At 46.3% G+C, this 27,792-nt stretch overlaps 1 pseudogene; it reads left to right on the top strand.

The window, feature by feature from the left end:
• The first annotated feature begins 25 nt into the window (after positions 1-25).
• LOC120840509 lies at positions 26-22,122 on the top strand (annotated as a pseudogene).
• The last annotated feature ends 5,670 nt before the right edge of the window (positions 22,123-27,792 follow it).

The following is a 27,792-nucleotide window of genomic DNA, read 5'->3' as shown; positions in this document are numbered from 1 at the left end:
GAGACAAATTGCAGCAGCAAGGGCCATGGCTGCTCGGGCAGCAGCTGCCCAAATCGCCAATCCCCCGAACGCGGAGAGTGGCACTGGGACTCCCCCAAGAGGTCGGCAAAGTAAGTATGCTTAGAACAGCCCAGTATAACATGTAACAAGATAGATACGATTGCAAAGAACAAAGATAGATGATTATTTCTATTTCGTTGTCAAGACTTGGCCTGCATGTTTGTGCAATATGGTGCTCCAATTCCCAGTTTCTGTGATTCACCAGCTATGGCAGCATACATTAATACTGTGACCTGCTGCTTTACTCTCACTTGCAGCATAATATGCAAAGTTGTTTGTTGAGAACAATAGAAACAGATGTAACGCATAATAAACCCATTCATTCCACCAGGGGAACTATATCAATGTATATTTTGTTGGGATGGGTGAATATTCAGTTATTCCGAAGAGCCCATCGAATTCTGTTCTATTCAGCATTCGCCTCGAATCGAATTTAGGTATTCGACAAAATCAAATTATTCGAAAATATTGAATTATTCGACCTTTCCGAATACTCGGGCTTTGATTTCCGGCCAGGTGGCGCAAGCTTCCGACCATTTCGTGCGCCCGAACTCAGTACAGACCTGGTGACCGATCGCCAGCGACATCACTTCTGACAAATCAACGGCCAAAATGGCGTCGATGGCGTGCTCTTCAGAGCGCGATTGGCTTTGTTCAGAGCCCTGCGAACGCAATTCTCAGTGCACCGCCTCGTGCTCGACATACGCCAACCCGATTTGGAGCTTTTACTCCAAGCTCTCCGAAAAGGGTGCCGCACGCTGCGAAGCCTGTGGATCAATTTTGAAGACTCCCACCGGGACGACCACGACGTTGGTCACTCATCTGAAGAGGCATCCTGGCAAGTACAAAGCCTACCTGAGCGTCAGCTGAACCAGGGCTTGACCACAAGAAAAGATGAAACGAAAGCAAGTTCATCCCAGTCATCGGTGGCTACCATCTTCAAACCAAAGCTACAACCAACGGCGCCGAAGGCAAAGGAAATGACCGAGAAAATCGCCACGTTCACCGCTCGTGCCTTCCAGCCGTACAGCGAGGTTGAAGACGAAAGTTTCATTGACATGATCAGGTACGCGATTCCTGAGCATGTTGTTCCATCGCGGAAAACGTTTTCAAGAACTGTCATTCCAGACTTGTACGCTGCGAAAAAATCTGAACTGAAAAAGCGTATTCGAGCCATCTTCGAAGGCGCAGTCGAGTGTTACACGTTAACAACTGATGAGTGCACTTCGAGAGCGGGCGACGGTTACGTGTGCGTGACCGTTCACGGTACTGAATGAAGACTTCGTGCAGCACGTGTACGCTTTAGCCTGCAAGGAAATGCCTGAAGAGCACACCGCAGAGAACGTTTTGCGCTTCCTCCAAACAGTCGTTGAAGAGTGGGATTTTCCTGACAGCATCCCAATCTTTGTCGTCACGGACAATGCAAGGAATTTTGTTTCAGCCGTCGCTAGGTCGCCGTGGTTGGGCCTCCAGTGCTTCGCACACACGCTGCAACTGTGCATTAATGACGCAAAAAAAGAAGTTGCTATCTTCTCTCAGCTTTGTGCAAAAGCAAGATGCATTGTGGGACTTTACAAGAGAAGTGCACGAGCTCGCGGGCGACTCATCGAGATCCAGAAGACATGCACATCAATGCTCTGGAAGTGGTCCAGGATGTCCCCACACGTTGGAATAGCGAAAATTCAATGATGGAAAGATTGGTGAAACTGCGTGCCCCTATTTCCGCAGAACTTTCAGAGTCGGATTCCGTAAAGAACTTGAGCACAAAAGGATGGAAACTAAAGGCTGCTGTAGTAAAAGTATTGCAGCCCCTGCAACAGGCCACAGCAGAGTTGTCGGCTGATAGATATCCCACACTTTCACAAGTGATTCTATTGCTTCACTGTACACATGTTGTGCTTCAAGAGCACAAAACCGGAGGTGAAGAAGCAGCACCTTTTGCTTACAGTCTTGCGTGCAGTCTCGCTACAGGGTTTCCTGATCTGAAAATGTCCCCTGTGCCTGCACTTGCAATGCTGATCGACCCACGGTATAAGAACATTTGCTACATCACAAAGATTGAAAAGAAATGGGCAAGGGCTTTGCTCACGACCACAGCAGAAGAGCTTGCGCCAGCACAGCAGGACCATGTTCCAGACTCTCCCAGCAGTGCAGGCCCAAGTCACAGTGCAACCACTTCAAGTACTGTGTGGGCTGTTTTTGCCTCTTTAAGCTCCAGTGCACACCAGGAGACTGCACATCAGCCTGCTGCTGGACAAGTGACCGACTACCTAAGTGCCCCTCTGTTACCTCGCTCAGGTAGGCCACTGGAGTGGTGGAAAACTCAAGGTAGTCTTTGTACCCAGGCCTAGTCAAGGTTGCTCAGAAGTACCTGTCCATCCCTGCCACGCAAACAAGAAGCAAGAGACTGTTCTCAACAGCAGGCAATGTGGTGAGCAGCCGGCGGGAGCTCCATCTCACGAAGCATGTAGAGCAACTTGTCTTTCTTCATGGCAATCTGTAACTGATAAAAAAAAAAGACTTCCAACACAAGATGTGCCACTTCTAATAAAAGGTTATATTAAAGCTGATGTGCACCAACGTTTTTCTAGCGTACGAAAAGGTTTAATGAAGTACTAGAACATGCAAATTTGCAAGTATTGCAGGAACACTTGACATTAACAATTACAGTGCTTCTAATACCAAATAAGGGCAAATATAAAACTATAGTTAAAACATATCTTGGTATTTGTTGCTTGTATTTTTCGAACTATTTGATTCGAAATTATTCGGCCAAAATCAATATTCGCTTCGAATTTGATTCGGACTCAAAATCCACTATTCGCCCATGCCTAATATTTTGCTTTCAATACCTCATGTAGATCCTCCACCACAGAGGAAAAATAATTTAAATAATCTTCAATATGCCTTATGTTCCACCTCTTTTGTAAAGCTCGCATAAAATGTACAAAGACATGAAGCTTAATACTTTGGGAATGTGTACAGGTGCCATCAGAGCTCACCTATACATGTTACAAAATTTCCACTCATATTGAAAAAGTCACAAATCAATATTTCATTACAGACAGCAGCAAAGCCACCGGCCGGGAAATTCTGGAATCCCAGCGAGCGATTCTCGCACGGCTCGACAAGATAACTCTTGCACAGCAGGAGCAACTATCAGCACTGCAACAGCTTGTCCCACTTAAATCCTACAAGTATGGTGTAAAATTTGTGGATAACAACATTGTTGGCTAATGAAGAAGGCATACCTGCTCCGAACACGTCAACTACTCTTTTTATTTACCCAAGAGTGTCGGAGCACGTTTAACATGCACCCCGAACCTGCAGTATGCTTCGAACTCGAAAGCAGACCGCGGCTAACCGCGGTCGGCGGCGTACGACTCATCACGCCGCCTACACACCGACGATTATTTAGTGCATTCCTAGAAGAGGTAGTAAAAAAACGCGAAATTGACAATATTTTCGCTAAATGGGGGTGAACCGTATTACTCACAAAACGAGGTGAGCGACGCCGCTCTCCGCGTCGTGGGGAAGCGAATTCCTTCCGTGGCCATGAGGACGATGGCCTGGCTCACGCTGTTCACAACTCGTGATACACTGGCTTGGCTCAAATGAACCACATCGCCCACGACCGACTGGAAGCTGCCGCTGGCATAGAAGCGGAAGGCAAGCAGGATTTGAACGTCAACCGGTGGTCCGCAGCTGCGCATCGTCGGCCGGCGAAGGCTTGGGGCGAGCGCATCGCACAATCCAAGTATCGCCTCTTCGTGCATGCGGTAGTAGCGCTCCAAGCTATGCTCCGGCACATCTCTAATTGTTATGCGGCTCCGGAACAACCTCTCCCACCTTAGACTTCTCTGCTCGTCGCGCCGAAGCAGCCAGGCGACGTAGGCAGCCATGTTTGATGTTTGATTTTAAGAAGTGCGTAAGACACCTCGGAGGCTGTCGTAGGATTTTGGCGTAAGTTACACAAAGCTACGAAGATTTTGTTTCGTGAATACCGATTTCTTCTCAGGATTTGTCTTACGCAGTTTTTTGGCGTAAGTTCGCTTCGTGAATCCGGCCTCAGAATACTTTTAACACACTTTTTTGTGGTTGTTTGTTCTTGCTATTTACATATAACTTCATTACTAGTTTGTATCAGTTTGCCTAACACTCGAACAACTGGATGGCCCGAGTGTTCAGCCACATCCTCCGAGGTGGTGGGTGTGTGGGCTGTGGTGGCAAGCCAGCACCGGGAGGCAGAGGAGCTCCACCTGCAGCAGGACCTCGTAGAGGAGGAGCACGAGGAGCTGCGCCGGCAGTATGGAGACCAGGCAGGTGAGTTGCCGGAGTTCTGGGTGGGAAGTGTACAAGGTCTTCCCTCCTCCCTCAGCTTTGATCATGCAGAACCTCCTGCATCGTCGAGTGAGCCACAGGAGAGCACGTGTACTGTGCCAGCCATCGGCATGGGCAAGGGCACTACCACCTGGGCGATGATTGTGCAGAGGCCCCCAAGATGTCTTAACCCAGGTAGCACGCCAGAGGAATGCCCAACTTGGGCAAAGGTCTGGCAAACATAAGGGCCCAACTTTGGCGCAGTTAGGTTTTTGCACCATGGCACTCATCAGTGCCAAAGTACGGTGCCTAACTATAGCCTAAGTTGGGCGATCCTAGGGCATGCCAAAGTTTGGCTCTTCTCTGGTACGCCAGAGGAGTGCCAAAGTTGGTGCCATACTTGAGCCATAACTGCCATAGTAAATCCTAATCTGGGAATGCGAGGCATGCCAAGGTTTGGCGTTTCTCTGGTCCGCCAGAGGAGCGCCAAAGTTGGTGCCAGACTTGAGCCATAACTGCCAGAGCAACGCCTAATTTCGGTATTTGGGACGTGCCAAGGTTTGGCGTTTCTCTGGTCCGCCAGAGGAGCGCCAAAGTTGGTGCCATACTTCAGCCATAGCTGCCAGGGTAACGCCTAATTTCGGTATTTGGGACGTGCCAAAGTTTGGCTTTTCTTGGGTCCGCCAGAGGAGCACCAAAGTTGGTGCCATACTTCAGCCATAGCTGCCAGAGTAACGCCTAATTTCGGTATTTGGGACGTGCCAAAGTTTGGCTTTTCTCGGGTCCGCCAGAGGAGCGCCAAAGTTGGTGCCATACATCAGCCATAGCTGCCAGAGCAACGCCTAATTTCGGTATTTGGGACAGGCCAAGGTTTGGCGTTTCTCTGGTCCGCCAGAGGAGCGCCAAAGTAAGTGCCAGACTTGAGCCATAACTGCCGCAGTAAATCTTAATTTGTCGATTCGGGGCATGCCGAAGTTTGGCTTTTCTCTGGCTACCCACTGAAGTGCCAAATAAGTGCCTGGCAAAGAAAGCCGAGAGGCCAGCCCAAGTTTCGAATATCTCTGGTGTGTCACAGAAGTGCTCTTTCACGCGTCCCAGAAGAGAAATAAATTAAACAAGCGTTGGAAACACGATGGTAAGATGTCATCACCTCCGTTCCCAAGCAGCACGGCAATACTTTGCAGTATCGTGCCAGTGCCGGCCGAAAGTCGGTTCCAATATCGCTCAACTGTCCAGTTTTGTACCACCGTTTGATACCCGGCGGGTGTTGCCGTACAGCTGTTTCGCCCCGACCTAGCGTTCGCGCAATATTGTGCGAAAACTCTACGATGCGTCTGCTTCGTATTGGCCGAACGTCGTGCAAGTATATGTACGTTGCATGTCATTTGTTGCATATCCAATCACTTATACGGACAAACACATTTTTTTCGATCGCTCCCAGAAGTTTATTAAACAACTATCATTGCACACAGTGTATTCTCAACATATTTACAAAGGTCACACTTCTCTGTAAAGCGAAAAGCAAATTATAAAATACAATTAACACTGTCCTCATGCCAAGCAAAACTCATCACACAAAAACCGCGGAAATTGAGAGGAAAGCAGGACGACTATCAGAATCATGCTTGCAGTGCACTTACTAATAAAAGAGCGATATCATGTAATCCTTGATAGATGCATAATCCAACTCAGGCACCCCACAAACACATTCGAGGATTCGACGACTGACGTCTCGTCGTTGGCGAAGAGCAGTTTTTGTCGAAGCGTGTCCAACAAACACATCACAAGTATTCCACGAACTCCGGTGCGAAAAATGGCTGTTACCGAAAAATTGGCATGGACGTATTCCGACCGTTTACGACGAAAAAACACAGTCGCGTCTTCAGCGCACGAAAGCAACAGAACACTGAGGAGCAGTTCGAAAACCGGACCTACGTGGCCCGCTTATTTCTATAACTAGGCAAACGGCGAAAATGACAGCCCCAGAGATCCCATCAGCGTGACAGAGAAAGTCACGTGAAAACTTTTCGTCCAAACGTTTTTGTCCTACGCGTCCTACGTAGAGAGGTCACGCTGGGTCACGCGTTTCGCTTCACCCTTTTGATTTGCTTAAAGCGGCTGTCGCGCTCGCTGACAGCCACACGAAGACACAAAAGCAGGTGGGGAGGATTTGTAAAAGGCGAGGTCGAAGGGGAATCAACAACGCATAAAAGGAAAGGCCGCTTCTGCCGGTGACCTTGTCGCCTTGCCTAGTCTGTCAGCGTTCGGCTTCCATTGAGGGCCTCAGAAAGATAATCTCCTTTCTTGAGAGCGAAATGGACGGGGTGGTTATGTTTTTCGGGCTTGTCGCCATCCGATAAGCCTCATTATTTCTGTCAGACATGTACAAATTACTCAAAAAAGGTAGTTAAGTTAGTGAGTATCGGCGCCAAAAGTAATTGGAGTAGAGTAGAAATTACGCATTCGTAATAGTAATTGAGTAAATTACTAACTACTGTAAAACGTAGCGAGTTACTTTGAGGTTACTTTGGAAGTTACTTTTTTATATATTTGTGGTAGCAAAATGAACAGCAGTTTTGATCAATGAAAAACCCTGCGAGCCTAAAATAAATGCAGTCTATTTATGGCTTGCGTTTTCGCCAAAATAGTTTACTCGCTCGCAGAAGCAATTGACTTTCAAAGTTCTTGATAGGAGAGTTTTCCCCTTTTCCTTCTCAAGACGTCCCCAGCCCAGCTAAATAGACGTTCCGCCGACGGGCTGGATGGAACGGTAGCGTTGAATTTGTGAAACAGGCCGTGCGGGGTCGGGTAAGCGAGTGTCGGCATCTTAGGAGTCCATGACGAAACTTGTGAGGTTTGCCTCGGGTAGAGGGTTTTTAATAACAAACTTTCCTCCTTTTTTTTTTCTTCGTCAAGTTGAGATTGTTATGACTGGCCCCTCTTCATTCCGACGTCGTTCTGAGAGTACGCTGGGCGAGTGCACCAGACCGTCAAGGGTTCAAGTCTCGCGCCACGACGATGAGATCATCCGGACGACTGCGCGTCACGTCGTAGTGCTAGTGCTACGCTACTGAAAAAAAAATTGGCTCCAACAAAAGGATCTCCCAAGGGTAACTCGCAATCCTCGCCGGCGACTACAACATTCTGACTCGCCTGAATCATTTTTAACAAAGAGGAGGTCTCCCAGGCACGGATGGTCGGAAGGACGCGAAGGATTACGTGAACAAGCATCGTCGCTCGTATACAGTTGCGGCTGTAAGCGGAAACGTGCTCCCATGAACGGATTATCCGTACCAGGGTTTGTGCGCGGGAGAGTCCGGCTTTGCAAAGGCGTATGCGCTGACGACAAGGCGCCCAGCTGCGAGGTCATTCCAGTGGCGCCTCCCGTGGAACCTACCGCTTGAGTCAGAACTCACTAAAGACAGACAGCACGAAAACAACAACTCTGAGTGTCCCCGTCTTTCACTGTTGCATCTGGAAACGCAGCGCTTGCGTGCATTACCGGATTAGGTCAATACCCGACCAAGGCTTGTTCAGCAAGCATCTCTTCCTGCGTTCGTGCGTGCCGGTGTTATGTTTTGGCTGCTCGTCGCCACCTTGGCCCAAGGACGCCTTCCCGAACAAGGGGGCCCCTTGTTCGAGAATGCCACTTCATCTGCCGGCGTCTTATTCATTTCTGCGCTCAAACTTTCGTGATGGACAAAATTAGCATTATAAAATTTCGAAAGTAGTAATTTGAGTAGAAGTTACCTGAAAAAAGTAGTTAAATTAAACTACTAATTACCCAAATCAAGTTGTAATTGAAAGTTACCAAGTTACTCGAAAAAGTAGTTAAACTAATGTAGTTTGAGTAGAGTAGTTGAACTACGTCCAAGTCTGATTTATGTCCCCACTCGCTCGCAGTGGGCTCCCATGGCTGTCGTACCGGTGAAATTAGGAGCGCAAAAATACTCCAGAAGCCGGGCGAAGACATGATAAATGTAATGAAAAAAAACGGCTTGACATCACAAAAACAACAATTTAATTAAACGTTTCGCCTCCCATGCGGGAGGCATCTTCAGTAGAGCGCAGAGAGAGAGTCGCACAAAAAGTTTGGCTATTTAGGCATAAAGTTTGTGTACACGTCCGGCAGGGGGCCACGGTTCTTGTTTACCAGCGATGAATCACTTCCGCGTTTGTCGTTCTGGATGAACTAAGATTCCAGCAGCTTCCTCGGTCCCCACCTTTTATCCCTCGCCTTGTCAAAGTCAAATTGGTGTCCTGACGTCCATGCGTGGTCGACGAGTTCGGACTTGAAGCGGGTGGCGTTCGTGGAATTGGCGACATCCTGTGCGTGTTATTTTAGTCTTGTTTTTCTTTTTCGTTCCGTCTCTCCAATGTAGGAAGCGTCACATTCCTTGCACTGCACCTGGTAGATCACGACCCTTTCTGCCTCTGGCGGGGTCAGGTCTTTTAGCTTGGAGATAACATTGGCAATTGTTCTGTAGGGTTTGTATACAGTTCGTACCCCCAACGGCCTAAGGGCGCGTCCCAATGCCTCCGAAACCCCCTTAACGTACGGGATGCACACGACGTCACGTGTTCGTTCGGCTCGATCCGGGCGCCGACGGGACATTTGTTTCTTAACACGATTGATAAACCGGTCGGGGTAGTTACGTGTCTTCAAAGCCTCCCGCACATGGCTAAGTTCTTGATCGCTAAGTGTTGAGTTAGATGGGACTGTTTCTGAACGATGAAGGCAACGATCTTACAACTGAGCTTTTGTGTTGAGTAGGGTGATGAGAGTGGTAGTCAAGAAAGTTTTGTCTGTCACATGGTTTACCATATACGGATGTCTCCATCTTAAAGAAAGATTCACTAGTTCTATGGACACGTACATATAAAAACGGCAAGGTACTATCGGTTTCATGTTCGCAGGTGAACTGAATTGAGGAGTGGACACTATTCAAATTGCGGTGAAAATCTGTTACGTTCTCTCTGTTAACTATTACAAAAGTGTCATCGACATAGCGACGGTAGAACTTCACGGGGAAATCAATGCCAGACATTACCTTTTCCTCAACATATTCCATGACGAGATTCGAGACGGTTACGGAAACTGGACTCCCCATAGGGCATCCGCTGACCTGATGATATATGTCCCCATTAAAACTAAAATTACACTGGTTGAGACAAAAACGCAAAAGGAGTATAACGTCATCAACAAGGAGGGTTGTGCGAATGGACAACGACTGGTCTGCCAACAACCGGTCACGGGCCACATCAACCGCCAGGACGTTGGGGACATTCGTAAATAATGAAATCACATCAAAGGATACCATAGCCTCGTGCGGTAGCAGGGTCTGAACGCGTATAAGTTCAGCAAAGTCATGGGAATTCCGGACGCTAAACTCATTGTTTCCCGTAAGAGGGCTCAGAGTCATAACCAGATATTTGGAAAGGCTGTAAGTGGATGAACCAAAAACATATACAATCGGGCGTAGGGGGCATCCCAGTTTGTGAATTTTGGGGAGTCCATACATCTTGGGTGTCGCGGCGTCAAAGGAGGAGAGACGACGGTATAGGTCGTCACTGATGCGTCCTTTCTTTTTCAGCTCCCGAAGGTGGTCAGCTAACTCTCTTCCGGACTTAGCAGCGGGATCTCTTGATAGCCTCACGAAATAGCGACTGTCATTTATAACTTCATACATCTTCTTCATGTAGTCATCCCTACCAAGCACAACGGTTCCTTTTCCTCTGTCGGCCTTTAAAATCATGATGGAGCTGTCTGACTTCAACTCATTAAGAGCAATGCGTTCTTGTTGATCTAAATTTGACCCGGCCGGTTTCACATTGTTCGAAACACTGACAACGCGGCTTCTCGCGAGATTTACCCCTGTGACATCGTGCACATGTCTGAGTTTCTCTTCAATTTCAATTATGAAGTCAGGTTTTGGAACGTACCGTGGAGCAAGGGCATAGTCCAGTCCTTTGGATAGCAGAAATTGCAAGCCAGGGTTGGTAATAGTAACATAAGGTACGTACGGCAGAATTCCCTGCCATAAATAAAATGATTTGGCTAACGCCAATTTAAAGCGAAATAGGTGCAAAGAGTTTTGCGATAGGAACACGCTTCCTGTCGCAAAACTCTTTGCACCTATTTCGCGTTTTTTCGAAAAAAGGAAAGAAAAAGAAAGAAAGACTGAAGGAAAGGAGAAATAAGAAAAATCTGGTGACGTGGCCAAAAAAAAATTCTGTTCTGGTGATTTTTCTTGTTACGTGACCAAACAAAAAAAAATAAAAAAAAATAAACGAAATAAAAAAAAGAACACGAGAAAAAAAAAACATCCCGGTTTCGAAGCTAGGCCCGCTTGATCGCGAAACTAGCGCGCTGTCCGTTGCGCCAACATAACTTCTTTTTTTCTTTCTTTACTGCAAGTTGCGCCAACATAACTCTGCCTGTAATGCTCACGCATTCTCCCCTCATAGGAGAAAGCTTAGTTGCCTTCGTAGTTTTTCATGCATGTGTTATTTTTATTTGTGGCAAGAGTTCACGTCCAGAATGCTTTTAGAGTTTTCGAGCAAAACGAGTTTTCTTCATCCGAGTCACCTTCTAGAACCAGTAGACCGCACTGGGTCGTCCGGCTAATCAAGCAGCTTTTTTCAAATTCTCTAACGTGCCCGTCCTCGGATCTGAGGTCGCCGTTTGACAAGCTTAACTTTCTTCCACCTTTTAGCCGGAATCCCCACGGCAGCTTTGTTCCGTCCCCACTCCCTTTCGAGAGGATGGCTCGCCCCGAGGCTAATCCCATTCTCTAGACGCTCTTTCCACCCAGCGATGGCCCTTTCCCTCCCCGTCCCCTAGCTTCGGGAGAGAAGGTTCTTCTCTGTAGAACGTCCCGTTTGTACAGCGGCCTTTAAAGTTCAGATTGTCCTGTCTGTATCGTCCCTTTTGTGTCTCCACTTTTTAATGTTGAAAAAGTATCAACACGCTAAAATAGTACAATTCCCGGGATTTCATTTTCATTCCCCAAGTGTGATGCGGGAGCCGCGCCACGGAGCCCCGGTCGTTTCCGCTCTTTGTTATCGCTAGGATTTGACAGTGCTCAATCACAGTGCAAGACACGCACAGAGCCACGCTCGCTTTTGCAATGCGCCGCCTAATAATGATATCTCTAGTGGAAACGTGCGTACATCCGTCTTGCGCAGTGTTAGCTCAATGGCAGCACTTTCTGTAAAGGCGGATTCACACCGGGGATGTAAGCAGTCGCGCGATCCAACTAAATCGCATCGCAAAAAAAAAAAAGAAAATAAATAAAAGTAATTGGTTGGTCAATTTGGCGTGCGCGATGAGCGAGTCCAACGCCTTCGTTGGCGAGTCGCTTCTCAAAAACTCTCGCTCCGAACGCCGTTGGTTGGCTCGGCCTTTCCGCGACTAGAGTGCATCGTAAAAAGTCGGGTCAGCAAGCGACTTCTCAAAACCCGTCACTTTTTGCCCGCGATGTTCGCTTTTGCGATGAAAGTTATGGCGCGACTAGATCGCATCGCCGGTGTGAACGCGCCATAATGTCGAACCAGTCTCACGGCGCGCCCCGATATTGGCTTGTGTACCTACGCGCGAGTGCAACCTCTGGCACAATTTATTTGAGTTTGCAAAGCCTGCTCCAGCCGCGTCAAAACATTCAGCCAACCTTTGGACTGCAGAAATCAAGAGACACCCAAAATAGGATAAAGTTGCCAGCCGAATAAAACTTGATTTCTATTTAATTAAGATGAAGACCACCCGCGTACATCAAATATTTCATCAGCCGAACTCCAAGGCAGTAAGCCTAGTTCTGACACTTGTTTGGCAACTTTGGCCCGCAGCTGCCAGATCACAGCCAAACTATCGGGAAGCGAAGCCTAACTTGGGCTCTCGTTTGGCGACTTGGGCCCAAAGATGCCAGATCTCAACCGAACTACAAGGTAGTAAGCCTAACTCTGGCACATTTGTGGCGATTTTGGCCCGAATGTGCCAGGTGACAGCCGAACTGTCAAAAAGTGAAGCCTAACTTTGGCTTAAGTTTGGCGATTTTGGCCCGAAAATGCCAAAGCTCTGCCGAACTACAAGGTAGTAAGCCTAACTCTGGCACATCTCTGGCGATTTTGGCCCGAATGTGCCAGGTGACAGCCGAACTGTCAAAAAGTGAAGCCTAACTTTGGCATTAGTTCGGCGATTTTGGCCCAAAAATGCCAAAGCTCTGCCGAACTACAAGGTAGTAAGCCTAACTCTGGCACATCTGTGGCGATTTTGGCCCGAATGTGCCAGGTGATAGCCGAACTATCAAAAAGTGAAGCCTAACTTTGGCATTAGTTTGGCGATTTTGGCCCAAAAATGCCAAAGATCTGCCGAACTACCGGGCAGTAAGCCTAAATCTGGCATTTTTTAGGCGATTTAGGCCCGAAGATGCCAGACGACAGCCGAACTACCCGGCAGCGAAGCCTAAGTTTGGCACTTGTTTGGCGAATTAGGGCCAAGATACCCAGACTGTTGCCAAGGGAGGTCAGGTTTGGCACTACTTTGGCTTCTTCGGGCTTTTTAATGCCCTAAACTGCCAGACGCAAGCCAAGTTTTGGCCCAGAACTCAGTGCTGCCTGGGAATCATGATGTGCCAAGGATGCACGACCGCAGAGGTGCCAGTGGCTCTGTGTAAGGTGCGGTGGTATGCTGCGTGCCTTGCACACAACATCCTCTGGTGGCACAGAGCAGCGTGTCCTATGGACACAGAACCCTTTGCCAAAAAGTGTGGTAGTGAATGCACCAAGTGCAGATGGTGATGCCACTCGCAAGCTGAGGCAGAGACGCAAAGTCCTCGAGGATGCCAGTGACGCATGCCGCTGGCGAGTCTGGGTGCGACACAAGGCTAGCACGCCTGATGGTAGCTCTGTGTGTCCTTCTTCCTCTGGGGCCTCTGTGTTCATCACCTCTGGCAGCACCATAGTTGTGCAAAGGCACGACCGAGGAGGTGCCAATGCTGCAGATAGAGGTGTGGTAGTAGGGCCTCGGGTGCCTTTTCGCACAGGGTATTTTGCTGCATCATGGAGCACTGGTTCCCTCACTCAGGCAGCTCAAAGCACAGATCCTGCTTGCCATGCTCAGATTGACTCTAGCGAGTGGATTGTGGTTAGGTGGAGGCAGAAGAGAAGGGAGACTCCTTGTGTGTCATTCAAGCCAAACCACCTTCACGTTGGATGCGTCCCCATAGTAAGGAAAAGCCGTGCAGAGGCATACTCTGGAGGGCCCTCCCGAGGGAGCAGTGACAAGAAAGGAACATACAACGACCTGCCACCTTAAGAGCTGCAGTGTCATTGAGAGGAATGCGAAATTCTGTGGCGGGTGGTAGGCCCCCTGTGTCAAGAGTTTATGACAATGCTGACACTGCATACTTTCAGAAACAAGGCTCTAAAGTTCCTGCCCTTGGGGTAAACGTTGCTCTTGTGGCCCAGAGCAAGAGCAGTCAAACGTCTGGACAGCACGGGAAAGAAAAAAAAAACATCTGCAGTCAGTTGCGTAGCATCAAGGGCACAAGAAGGGTAGTGGCGTAGGGCATCAAGATAGTGCATTGGCATGCAGTTCCTTGGAAGGTATGTTGAGAAAAATATTAACAGGAGGGGTTCAACTTTCCAAGCGAATGACTTTTAATAACTTCAATGATTTCTTTGAGGTCTTCCATAAATGGGTGGCAGATGGTTCTCAACCCATGAAAGCGCAACGTTTTGAAGTAAGTTAAGTGACCCAACTGGGGGATCCTTTTTATTATTTATGCATTACTTAAACATGCGTTCACGAATAAGAGGGTAATCTAAAACGAACAGGTATTCGCCGTAACCAGCGTTTCCTTCGTAAAAATTGCACCGCTCAAATTTAGCGCACTTTTTGCGAGAAACCTCACCTTCATTATGAGGTAAAGCAATTCAGTGACATCCACTCAACTAATGAAGTTGGTCCAATCATCTACAGGTGGTATAAATGCGTCTGGCTACTCTCCGATCTTGAGGAGATCGATGATCTTCTTTCCTCAAAAGTTAAATCTAATGATAATAATAAAAAAGTCATGTTAGAAAAGACTTGGAAGCACCTTACATTCCAAGATGTAAAGAATTTGAAGTATGCCAGGATTAAAAAGATAGAAAACAGTCTACACCATGGGTCTCTTCTGTTGGAGGAAATGGAAAGCCTAGTTAACATGTGCCCTGGCAGGAGAGTACATATAAAGAAAAGTGAGAGAGATGAGCTCCTGTTCATACTACTTCAGTCAAAGCTAATGCAGCAGTTTGCAGAAAAGTATTCGAAAGTGTTGTTCTTTGATGGAACTTACAAAGTAAACATTGGGGGTTTTGGTCTTCATGCTATATTATGTGAGGATAGCAAGGGCCACGGAAGACCATTGCGTTATGCTTTTGCACGACGTGAAACCTCTGAAAGTCTAAAATCATTTTAGCCAAAATTTTAGCTTTAACCCTGTCCGTGATGCCTAATTCTAAAGTTGCAGTGATGGATAGGGATCTAAATGAAATGAATATTATAGGTCAGTTGCTTCCAGGCTGCCACATTTTGCTATGTTCTTCGCATGTGATAAAGTATCCTCCATGATAGTGTCCAAAAAGAGCCCCTTCACAATAGACAAAAACAAAAAAGTAAAAAAAACACGACCCTAGACCTTATTTATGCACATGATGAGAGCGAGTACAATTTTCTACTGAAACGGTTAAAAGAAGAAACACAAGATGACCGTGACTTTTTAAATATTATTTAAAGAATTTGCACATCTGTAGGCATACGTGGGACCACGCGCATAATTGAAGCAGTCAAGGGCTTAGTTCAATTTGTAGAGCATGAGACTTTGTCAGTTAGCTTTAAACGATTCAAGAAAAGCAAGGTATGCATTGATACTCTTTAAATGGACAGCTTTCACCTGGAAATATTCAGTAAGTGCACAGTGCATGCTAGGAACCTCATTTATAAGCAGTTTGAATTATTCTCTCAGGACTGTACTTGGCATTACAGCATGACTAATGTAGAACACATATTCAGTTGGCAGAGTAACCTCGCTACATCTCTCAGGACCTGACTGCTTGCAAGTGCTCATTTCATAACCATTATAAGATTCCTTGCAAGCACATCTTTGCAGTTTGGTCAGTTCTTAAAGTTAATCTTTTTGACATAAAATGTGTTGCAACCCGACGGTTAAAATCTGATTTCAGAGGGTATTTCATACACAGCTCCAGCGACTCAGCAAGTAATTACTACAACAATAGCAAAGCAGGGAAGTCCAAAACCTGACACAGTTGAGGAAAGATATAAGTACGCCCATATCAAACTTCTACAATGGTCGAAGAGCCTTGCTAACACATTGGTGCAGCTTAATCAAAGAAACTCCAGGGCAAAATGGTGGACTGGGGAGTTTTTCACAGCTGTCACTACCTATTCAAGGAACAAAACCTCACAGGGTTTAAGGGAGTTCAATAAACAGCAGGATTATTGTGGGGACGTTGAGTAATAATACAGACCACCATTTACAGAAACCAATTAATATAGAAAGTCTACAAATTGAATAGATGGATCTCCTGATTGGTAAACATATTATTTCAGATCACGATTACTGCAAAGCCACTGACATTTGTGCACAAACTTCAAGGTTACCTGCTCGGGAACTGCAGTACCATAATGAGATGGATATAAAATTGCCAGATAATCTTGTAGACGAAACTGCTTCTAATAGTACAAAGGTCACTTTGGGTACTCTACTTAACAAGTCACCCCAGGGTAGGCCTAGACAAAAAGAAAGCTAGATCTAAGTCTAAGAGAACAGTGATGCCAAACAAGAAACGTATGTACTTGCCTCCCACCGTAACTACAGCACAATATATTTGTATCCAAGGTCTTGTGCGAACCCATCGTGTTCCTTCCCACCACATCGTGCGCAGCTGATGCCATGTGGCGATAGCATCGAAGGGGCGTCGCCGATGTGGACAATCTCGTGCCCACAGCGGCGCTGCCTGAGGATGACGAGGCTAGAAAAGGGACGGAGAGACGACTGTTACGGCTCTTGTCGGCGCGGGACGAACGGCAGCGGCTGCCTGGTTCCTTGAGTGCAGGGCTCTGATTGCCGCCACTAGCCGGTGACCTGCCTGGAGCCGCGGCCCCCCATGGAAGACGACTGCCCGGCTTCTGGACCGCGGGGCTTGGATTGCCGCCGCAAGCCGGTGACCTTCCTGAAGCCCCTGGACGCGGCTGTGCAGCGTCAAAACCAACGAGGCCACTTGCCCGGAACCACGGCTTCCCATGGACAACGTTTGCACGCCTCCAGACCATCGGAAAGCCGACCCGTGACAACGTTTGCGCGCTGCCCGCGGACTGCCCGGACATTGACGTGAGGCTTGCCTCGTAAGCATTACGTCGGGTTAATAAACAGTTAACCAAGAGCGTGAGTCTCTCCACCCGAGGAAGGGGCATTAAAGAACCGCCCACAGTCTTCAGGACACACAAGGGGTGCGAACATGTCAAAGAATGTAATAAAATCAGTACAATCTGTGACCAGCTTGACATCTAAATCTCTTGCAGCCCATTATATAAAGAAAGATATACTAGATACACACGGGACTAGAAAGTTGTCAGATGTAGAAATGCGTGCCCTACAGTACATGGAAGACTTGCCTTGGGGGTCTCATGCTGCTCGTTGAACGACGCAAAAAGCTTTCAAAGATTTACTACAGCCCACGACTCTGGATGATAATGTAATGAACACAGTGCAAGCTATTCTTTGGGACCAATTTGATCTTGTTGGTGGTCTACAAGACTCTTTTAGGACAGTTTAACGAGTTTTGGAAACAAGACAAATTTATTTAAATAATTCATGTTCCTAATCACTGCAGGTCACTGTAACAAATCATGGTGCACTAAATAACACTGTGTTTCTTTAGGGCTCTCTAAATGGAGGTATCTCACCTAGTGTAGTTTTACAGTTGTGGAGAATATTGGAGCAAGGCATAGAGATAGTAACTATTAAATCTAAACCTGTACAGACCAAGGAGAATCGATATGATTGTGAATTGTTTGTAATCGCTCGCGCATTCTGCATTGCTGCTGGAAGGGATCTATGTTTACACAAGTTTGAACAGTTCTCTAAGATTGGCTCGCTCAAGTGGATGTGCCCCAAAAATCGACAAGCCCTCACTTCCAAGGTATATACGCTGTGGGCTGTATAACAGATGCTCCTGCTAGAGCAACAGTGTTGAACCGAAAGCAGTTCAACGGGTACCATGGATGCCCATGGTGCTATCACAAGGGAACTCTGGTTGAAGGCCTGTAACACCATTTAAAGCAATTGTTTCTTGTTCTACAGAACTTAACTTAGGCTCGTATTTCCAGACGTCATCATTTGGCCTAAACCTGTTGCAAACAGTTCGTAGTGCAGCCCCAGTGAAAAGCTCTTGTAAGAAATATATAAGGCAAGGATATAAAAAGCATATTTCAAGTATGGGTAGTTGAGAAAGCATGGGTCTATATTATATGAGCGAATGACACATGCTTTAGCGAATAAAAATCATTTGAGCGAATGAACGTTTTTGCGAATGGAACTTTAGTGAATAGGCTGTTTGTAGGCGGCGACACGCTATAGAGACGTTTCGTCCCACGTGTATCACTGGGAAGCGTGTTAGGCCGTTCGGACCACCTGTTCATGCCACTTCGCGGTGCAAGGCAAGGTGGCTCGTTACAAAAGGAAGATAATCGAAGCCATCTGATGTAAATAGACCCATTCGCTCATATGAAAGCCATCATTCGCTAAAGTGTCATTCGATAAAATGTCGTAGTTTCGTTTTCATTCAAATAAGACGCCGTTTGATCATGTGAATAGCTCCCGAGTACGTACCAGCGTTTCTGCTTTATCAGGGTGTACTGAGGAAAATGGTTGTGACAAAATCCTATCTCCAAGTTTGCAAAATTACTATCAGTAGCTAAAAAAACTGAGATATTATGGGTGCAGTTTTAGTTATTTGGAATAAACTATGGCTAGGTTCCAAATATTCCAAAGCAAATACCTCAAACTTGTAGCCTGAGGCAGCTGTCGATTTCAGTATAAGTATTCATCAGAATGTTTTGGCAGGAGCTTAAAAGATCTGTTGAGTAAGTTCCACTCAGGTAAATAGGATTATGATATTTGAGCATTTGCTTAAGAGGCTCACATGTCGGTCAACTGAATTATTAAAGAAAAACTTGATTGAGTGCATATTTGAACAATGTGTTCGAAGTCAGCGACTCAAGAGTGCAATAAATCTCCACTATAGATGAGCAATATAGCTAGTGCAGTATGACAGCTAGGCTGGGGTCTTTAACATGCATTACACAGTAGTGATACAGGAATGCATGGCAGTACAATGCTTATCCGAATCGAAATGGGCAGGGGTGGGGATTGGAACCCATGGCCCCTGGGTTGCGCACAGCCAGCTTTTGCTCCACAGGCTATGACACATTTGTATTAACCGTAAATAAACAAGCCCTGTTCTTTCCCTCGCTCTCGTGCTCAAATATCAATAATAAAATTTGAACCCCAAGCTATGGTCGTTATAGGCTTTGTTGAAAATCTATTGAAGAGAATTACTGCCTCCATACTGCATCAATGTGGGACCACAACATTTTCGTTTCAGATTGATGCCTGGTTGCAATAGGCTGTGACGCTTCATCATTTAACAATCGCTTGGGTCTTTTGATTATAGGTACCCTGAAGCTTCCCTACAGTGCCAATGAAACCGAAAGGACTCACGAGGGTGTTCTGCAGGACATGAGGGCAGCTGCAATGACTGGAACCACAACACATGGCATGTATGGGCCAAGCCCAATTGCCCGACTGCAGGGACTTGACCTAATTTGGGGGATGGTGCCAGATTAAAGGCAATGCGTGCTCGAAGCCGTGACAAAGCAGCTTACAGAGTCTTGGCTTTTATGCACAGGTGCTGCTTTTTATATCGGGAACCAAACTGCTACTCTAGGCATGAGGCTTGCTGATGTGCCCTCCAAAAATTTTTTTCACGCTCAACACAATCTCTTACAGAGAGGGCATTGTGGAAAGCGAAAGAGTATAGATACTGGCTGATTTACTATGCCATATGCCTTGTCTTTACAGCATACTTCCACGCCAGTACTTTGTGTACTTCACACTCTCTTGCGAGGCCATATTTCTTCTGCAGAAAACTGTCCACGGAAACCATATCAAAGCTGCCGAAGCACTCTTGACACACTTTATTCGACAAATGTCTGGCCTGTATGGCGAAGCAGCAGAGACATCCAACATGCATCTGCTTATGCATTTGCCAAAAAGTGTGATGCAGCTCGGCCCTTTGTGGGCTACATCAATGTTTCCATTTGAGAGTGTGAATGGTACACTTTTGCACCTCACCACTGCCGCAAAAGGGGTTCCCCTGTAGGTTGCCGAGAGGTGGGTCATGAAGCAGACATGGATGCCATTCAGTGAAGTGACCTACCCCCCAGCTAGCTTTGGCCTGCTGTTGCGTACATACCTGAAGCTTACCGACATTCCTAAGAATACCACTTTGGGCATTCCGCAGCCAGTCACTTTAATTGCTGCCGTGCAAGAAGTGCTAGAGAGACTTTGGTTGGGTGCCTGCTCGGTTTGTAGTCAACAGCCGAGAGTATGCAAGGGCTAAGAAGACTTGCATGCGGTTTGTGAAAATGCAGGATGGAGCCTATTGCGAGATTCACAGTACAGTTAAACCTGGATGTAACGAACCTGTATACAACGAAATCCTCTATTTAACGAACTTTTTCAATTCCTTGACGCGATCGTCATAGAAGCGCTTGTATTTGTGAACTCCCTGTAACGAAGCGCTTGCGATGGATAACCTTGATTTAACGAACTCACTCCGCCGCAATCTCCATTTTTTTTTATCAGTGCCTATACCGAGTTACCTAAAATGCAGATATATTCTCGTCCAATTGCCACCAAAGGCGGGCAGCCGACCAAAAGACGTCGGTAATGGCAGCGAGCGGGCGCTGCCAGACCCCCAGCCTCTCATGTCAGCAGCCTTTTGGTGTCAGCAGCCTTTTGACGTCGCTACACAAAAGTCACCACGAATAAAAGCCCGACTTTACTTGCCACCATATTGCGATACGACACTTAGGGACACGAGGAGCAGCCGACAGCGTCCGATTTGATCGTTGTTTCCAGAGCACACATCGCCAGAGACGTGTCCGCAAATGTCTCGCCGTCCCACAAAAACTCCCGCCAAAAAGCTGCGACTCACGAGACGTAGCAAACGCTGGGCAGAGATGAACTCAAAACAGCTACAAGCGAAACCAGCGGGCCCGAAAGCAGACGCCGACGCCGACAGTCGTGTTGCTCGCCGCTGTCACAGTGCGACACCAGGCACCAGGCCGACCAGGCGACGGTACGATCGATCTAGGGAATCTAGGGATCTTTTGAATATTTTTTCCTGGGGACAAGTGAAGTCACTTAGTGAGTCACAGCATCGTTCCGTCAACGTGCCACCTGAAGCATGAGCTCTGCTACTATGAAACGGAAAGTTCTGTCTCTTGAAGACAAAGCTGCTATCCTGGATGCGGTGTCTGAGTGTGAAAGAAAAAAGGATGTTGCAGCCTGTTTTGGCATCCCAGCGAGCTCCCTGTCAACAATTTTGGCCTCAAAAAACGCAATCCGGAATGCAATGAAAGCCGGCACAAGCTCCAAGGAGAAAAATTTGAAGTCGTCAACCTACGCAGACGTGGACAAAGCGGTATTCACGTGGTTCCTTGACATGCGTGCGCAAAACATTCCTATTAGTGGTGCAGTACTGCAGCAAAACCAAGGGATTATGTGTGCATTTTAGGCCACGATGATTTCATGGCAAGTAACGGCTGGTTACAAGGATTTAAATGTCGACACGGAATCGTCGGGAAAGTTATCAGCGGAGAACCTGCATCCGCGGACCGAGATGGTGCTTCTTCCTGGGTGAATAACGAGCTACCGAAGATCTTGGATCGTTACGAAGCGGCTGATCTGTACAACGCCGCCAAGACGGCGCTCTTTTCCAGATGCTTCCGAGCCACACGCTCACGTTAAAAGGAGACCGCTGTCATGGAGGCAAACAAAGCAAACTCCGGGCGACGGTTTTGCATACCAACGGGCCAAAAACAATGGCAACGCTGATGGCTTGAGCAGGTCTTCAGCCTGAAACCAATTTCCAACAGTCGGGCGAAGCAAATTGTTTACTTTCTATTTTACTTTTAGTTTGATAGTGATTCTGGCTTCGGCTGTTCCTTTTATGCCGTGCATCCGCCCATACCACATTAAGCGCCCATACCCAAATTTGTAAAATCTGAGAAAATATGCACAGTACATTGATATGTAGAACTGATGACCGGACAACCGCCCATCCCCCATCTTTTCATGATTATCTCAAAATTTTGAGTGGGCGCTTGCCCGGTATTTTACGGGAGTCACGGTCAATGCGCTCTGCTAAAAAGAAAGTGCTCCTTAATTTGAATGTTTAAACTTGTGGAACCACTTTGCAGATGTCATCTGTCAAAAATGGCGCGTAGACAAGATTCAAGCCCAGGCGATCATCGGGAGGTGGCTGCCCGGCTCAGTGGATCAAGGAGAGGGCAGGAGAAGATTTGAGGCAGCCCTTGTCTCTGCCCCGCCTCTGGTGCAGCCCCTGCCCCTGGTCCAGACCCCTCCTCAGTTCAATCCCGAGCCTGCAACCTAAGATGCTGCCTAGACCCCTGCCAAGCCCACCCAAGCAGATGCTAGTGTGGTGTCAATAAAGTCTATAATCTTCTGAAGGTTCTGAACTGTTCATATTTGCATGCCATATAAAATTGCCATGGGACAAAGTACTTAGTTTTCTCTGCAGGCTTTCTTTTGGATAAGTGCTCTGTGTTAGTGAATGGCTGGCTAAACAATTGCAGTCAATATCTGAATAGTCTATGGACAACAATGGGTGCCTGATCTAGAGCAGCCAATGTACAGCCTCCAGATTTTTTAACAACACCGCGCAAACGCCGACCAGCTGATAGATTGGCGCCTTATTGCTGCGCAAATGAAAAGCTCAGCGAGACTACGCGCATGCCACAGAAGGCACTCTCTTAGCTTCGATGACTTGCTGTTTTACGCCGCGATAAGGTGCTGATCTACCGGCCAGTTGACGGTCGCGCGATATGTTGCCAGCACTGGAATAGCGAATGTGTATGATTGGCTGCCAATATTAGGTTAGCCAATGTATATGAATGGAAGCCAATATTGGATGAGCCAGTGGTAAAGGTTGGATGCCAATAATGGTTGAAAAACAGACAGCCAATAGTGGGCCATATTGGCTATGCCGTTGGTTAAATCATGGCCCATCATGGCACAGAACGATGGTCCAACATTGTCAGCAGGCACTCCTGGGCTCCAAGCGCTTTAGAAGTAAGACCGAGTTAGGTTTTGCTTGTCTGTTTTGCTTTTGAACCTTTTACACAGTGGGGTTTAATGTGCAAGTTGTTAATTATAATATGTAATGTTTGTCTTTATCCTAAGCACTAAAAATGTGATCAATTGTACTTTATAAATAAATTTTCATTAAATTGTTTTAACAGTGGAAAACCAGCAGAATCAAAACAAGGTGGCAGATCTGGATCATGCAGTTTAGGTATGAATTAGCTTTTTGATGGTACGAGTGTCGTAGAGCTAGCAAATCTGCACCCAGGTGATTTGATCTGTCTGATTTGGTTTCATCCTCTGAGTCTAACCCAAGACTAACTTGCTTGGCATATGTAAATATTTACCTAGCTGTACACCGGAATGTACGAGTTGGCATACATTATTTGTAATTAATCCATGGTTAGAGTGTTTGAGAGGCTTTTAGTTAATGTTGCAATGGTTTAGTATGCAATAAGATTCTAAAGAGGGGCAACAATCGCATGACTACTTTGCATTCTTGAAGCACCTTCTTTTCTAATACAGCACAAGAGGCTGACGTGCTTGCCGAGCCTTGACAAGCTGCACAGGGGTTGAAACCCAGAGCAGAGGGCAAGTTGGCCGGACATATGACCCTTTGATACGACACTTGATTCTTAATATATTGTATATATTTACAGCAAACCCGAGGCTGCCGGTTAAAAAAATATGAAAAAGAGGACCTCCGTAGAAGGTTAGTTGGCCTTTGTGCAGCTTTTACACGTGAAACATAACATATTTTATTTTATATACTGCATATAATTACAGCTAGCCAAGGCAGCCATAGCCAAGCTGCTTGTGTGAGTGCTTCCATCGCCGGTGAGTTGACATTTACGCAGCTTTTTGCATCTGAAACTGTCAGCTCTGAGTGCACTGTTTATACCTACAGCAAAAGCTGCAGCTGCACAGTGTTCCGAGGCTGGTTCTGACACAGGTGAGTTGTTGGCACTTACGCAGCTTCTTGCATCCGAAGCCGACCATTCTCAGTGCACTGCATACATTTACAGCTAAACAAGCCAGGGTGCGAGTGCTTCTTATGCCTGCAGTACTGGTGCAGGTAAGTTGACATTTACACAGTTTTTGCTGAGTGCACTTTATGTAGCTATCTGAGGCGTGCTGCATGGAGTTCTTGGGCCAATAGTTCTATGATAATTCATTTGGCTCAATGTATGCAGCATTTCTATGTGAGACATACTGACCTGCCTTAACTATTTGCAGCACATGGAGGACTGGCTGCACAAGTACCTCAAGCTGTGGGTCCTGTTACAGGTAAGTTGACTCCTGCCACTCCAAAAAAAAAAAAAAAATTACCTCCCTATAAAACTTTAGTGATCTTGTTTGATTTTATTTCTTCCTGCTTGCCTGTATGACTTGAAAAAACAGAGTTCTGAATTGCGTCGAGGGTAATTTACCTAAATGTTTGACCGATTTATAATTTCAGCATTGACTGACTCATGCCCTGCAGAGTTTACCTACATGGCTGATGGTCATGTAAGTGGGTTTCTTGTTGTCTTTTAAGGTGTATGTGGAAACGTTAGTGCCACAAAAAGAAAAAGGAAAGTCTCTGGCTCATTAGCTATAAAATTTATGTGCAAGGAAGGTATCTAGAACAGGAAACTTATTCTCTGCATGAGCTACACCACACCTGAGAAGATAAGCTGTCTGCATATCTGTTTGTTTTCTGAAGCTATCTGGCAGTGTGTGAAAGCACGACTTTTGCAGCACCGTACCCAGGCATAAAAGAGCAATACCTCTCTTTATTACCTTTGAATGGGGCAATCTCTAGTCTAACATGCATTTCTTTGAGCGAGCCTATTCAAAAGCAATCAATAGGGGTACAGTAAAACCTCATTATAACAAAATGGGATATAACAAACTAATGGATATAACAAAGCAATCATAATTCCCCTTGCTTGCTAATAGTGGGAAGAAATGGACAGTGGCTATAACAAACTAATGGTTATAACGAAATAATTACGACTGCTCCTTCAACTTTGTTATAGCGAGGTTTTACTGTATTGCTCTTTCGTGTCTGGGTGCAGCACTGCAAAAGTTCTGTTTTCACACACTGGCAAATAGCTTCGGAAAACAAACTGATAGACTGAGAACAGCAGGGTATCGGCCATCTGCCTTAGGTGGGGCAGGCAACCTGTTGAAGAGGAAAGGGGCAACCAGGATACCGACCACAGTGCAGAAGAAAGGAGACCGTCGCAGGGTGTCCATTTTAAAAAAAATGTTGAAAAGCCGGTTTGAAGTTTCAGCGGTCTTTTCAGCACCCCCCGAAAACAACTCAAATATGTGCTAGAGTCAATGTGAAGGCCAAGGGACTATCTGGGAACAAGTGCACTAAGAAGTACGTCAGACTGTTTGTTCACTGTTTTTTGGGAGTTGCGTACAGCATTCCACTCTTGTGTGGCAGCAACTACATTGGCCAGACGGGGCAGTGCCTGAACGACAGACTCCGAGGATGCTCTTGGTTTTCTAGAGCTACAGTGGAGGATACGTTCTAATGAGCTGTATGGAGTGCGATTAATTGTGGACCGTCCTTCCACAGCACTACTATTTTTGGCAGGCACATGGACAAGACAACTTGTGACGTGATGAAGGCATATCACATCAACAGCAATGGAGGTGACCGTGTGATCCATGCATCACGGCAATGTCAGATGAAGAGATGGAATTTCCAAAGGGGATAATGAAGGTTCTGTGCATGCCAGTGTGAACTTGAAGATCAGTTATCATGAGACTGTGGCAGACACACTTGTGTCAGTTTAAGTATACTTTGTCTTCATTCCCTCCTAGTAAATCATTTGCTTGTGAGTCAGTGCCTTTCCTGTCATGTATGTTCCTTATTGTCTTCATCTAGTAGCACTGTTTTACATAATTATGTTCAATCTGCTTACAGCTTCACCTCCAAAAGGGGATAATACTTACGCCAACCCAGGCGAAACGAGTGATGGCTCACACCAAGCCGTCTCGTCTTGAAGGAGACCGCCCAGTCCATCTGGACTACACCTGGGCTGGCAGTACGAAGCATGTCAGGCCAGCTGCCACCCAAGAAGAGGGGCTTGGGGGAGCAACCCAAGCCAGCATTGACCCCAGAAAAGGTCAATGATGTTGAAGGTGGGTAAGAATCTGAACAACATGAAACAAAAAATAATATTTGGCCAATTCATTTGCAGCTACGTTGCACCATTGGGCAGCGGTAAAGAAGGTGGACATCACTGCAGCGGTTTTCAACCTTGCAAACATCCTGACCGAAAATATACAAGATTCCATTAAATCAGTGAGGCTCAAGGAGGCATATCAAAAGATTGAATGAGCGTCTTGCTGCAGCTCTCATCTGCTGGAATAAATTGTAAACAAAATGCAATGGCATCGCATTTCGCTATCTTAACTAGTTCGCAGAGTATTTTCTAGTGTCAACCGACCAGCGACAACGGACCAGCTGCTACTAAAATTTAACTGGTCCTAGTTAATAATAATTGCCTTTATTTCCAGCTGGGATCTAACTAGTCCCAGTTAGATTGCAGTTGCAGCTGGTCCCAGTTAGATCCCAGCTGGTCCAACTGGGAATTGTTCCTTAAACCTGGGACCAGTTGGATACCAGTTGAGAATTTTTTACCTGAGACGCAATACCTGCATTGCCTAAGAAGCGTTATTGAAGCAGTACCTCATATTAAAACAATTCGGGCAAGACATCTATGATTCAATATATATATTGAACAGAGTGCACCATGATTATAAAAATTGTGACCCAGATTAATCGGTCATAGAATATACCCATGTTGAGATAGGGAAGCACATTGCAATGTTATTGGCGACCAGAGTACCTCTTTGATGAAAAGCCCCTCGACCAGTTGCGTTATGACAAATAGGCCTATTCGACAAGTTGTCCTTCGACGAGTTTGCCTATAGAACCCCTCTTATGTATAGTTTCCTATTCGTCGCATATATAACTTTGCGCAGCGCATGTTAAAGCTACTCTTAAATATTCCAACCTGTAAATAGTGCTACTTTCCAGATCGGTTACAACGGCAGAATGTGCAGACCTCTGCTGATCCTCGTCGCACGTTCGTGCAAGTACCGTCTTAGCTGCAGTGATCTAGTAACTGATATATCTGCGTTCTGACTACAGTCTGCAAAAACATGTTTCGTAAATACTGCGCAGAAGCCTTGTAAAAGCACACTCATGTGCAAAGTGGAACGAGTAGTTGAGCAGTGGGAAAAACCATCGAAGGAGCAGAGCATGTATTCTGTCATAGTGCTGCACTCCTTAAAATATGACTGGGCAGGCTTTCGACTGGGAGATGGTCATTCCAACTGCGCACACATTGTACTAAGATGTGGCAATATAGATGCACTCATTCATTGTTTAATATAATGAATATGCTGGTGTTAAATTTTTCCAGATTTGTTTACTTAGTAACTGTAATATGTAACAAGTTCTACATTTCTCTAGGAAGGTGCTGAAGGGGTCCAGAATGAGATCCAAAGGGATCTTGTGGCCATATTTCTATGAAATTCATATATTCCAGGAGCTCTGCCTGTGAATAATGCCAGCCTGGTGGAAGAAGTGCGTGGACTCCTTTTAATGCAGCAGAGTTAGGGTATTAATTCAAAGCTGCAATTCTTTTTACACACTTTAATAAACTCGCTTAAGCACGAGTTACCCCTAAGGTCACGGGATCTGGGAAAGTAGCACCATTGCCTTCCCGCCTGCTAGCCGGACACAAACAAATACCAACATACAGACAAAACTTCTCAAGGTGATGGGCTAATCGGTCCCGGTTTCCATGGCGACCGCCATTTCGGGTCTTTCAAATCTTTGAAGCTTCGAAAGGGTTGCTCCAACCAGTCGCACCAAGATCGCTATGGAGCTTCATCGTACTGAACAGTGTATCGAAACGGAACAAAAAGCAAAAAACGAAAAAAACAATAT

Source organism: Ixodes scapularis, unplaced genomic scaffold, assembly GCF_016920785.2.
Source record: "Ixodes scapularis isolate PalLabHiFi unplaced genomic scaffold, ASM1692078v2 PGA_scaffold4__175_contigs__length_147842914, whole genome shotgun sequence".
Lineage (NCBI taxonomy): Eukaryota > Metazoa > Arthropoda > Arachnida > Ixodida > Ixodidae > Ixodes > Ixodes scapularis.
The sequence above is the reverse complement of the archived record's forward strand: the minus strand, read 5'-3'. Positions and strand labels throughout refer to the sequence as shown.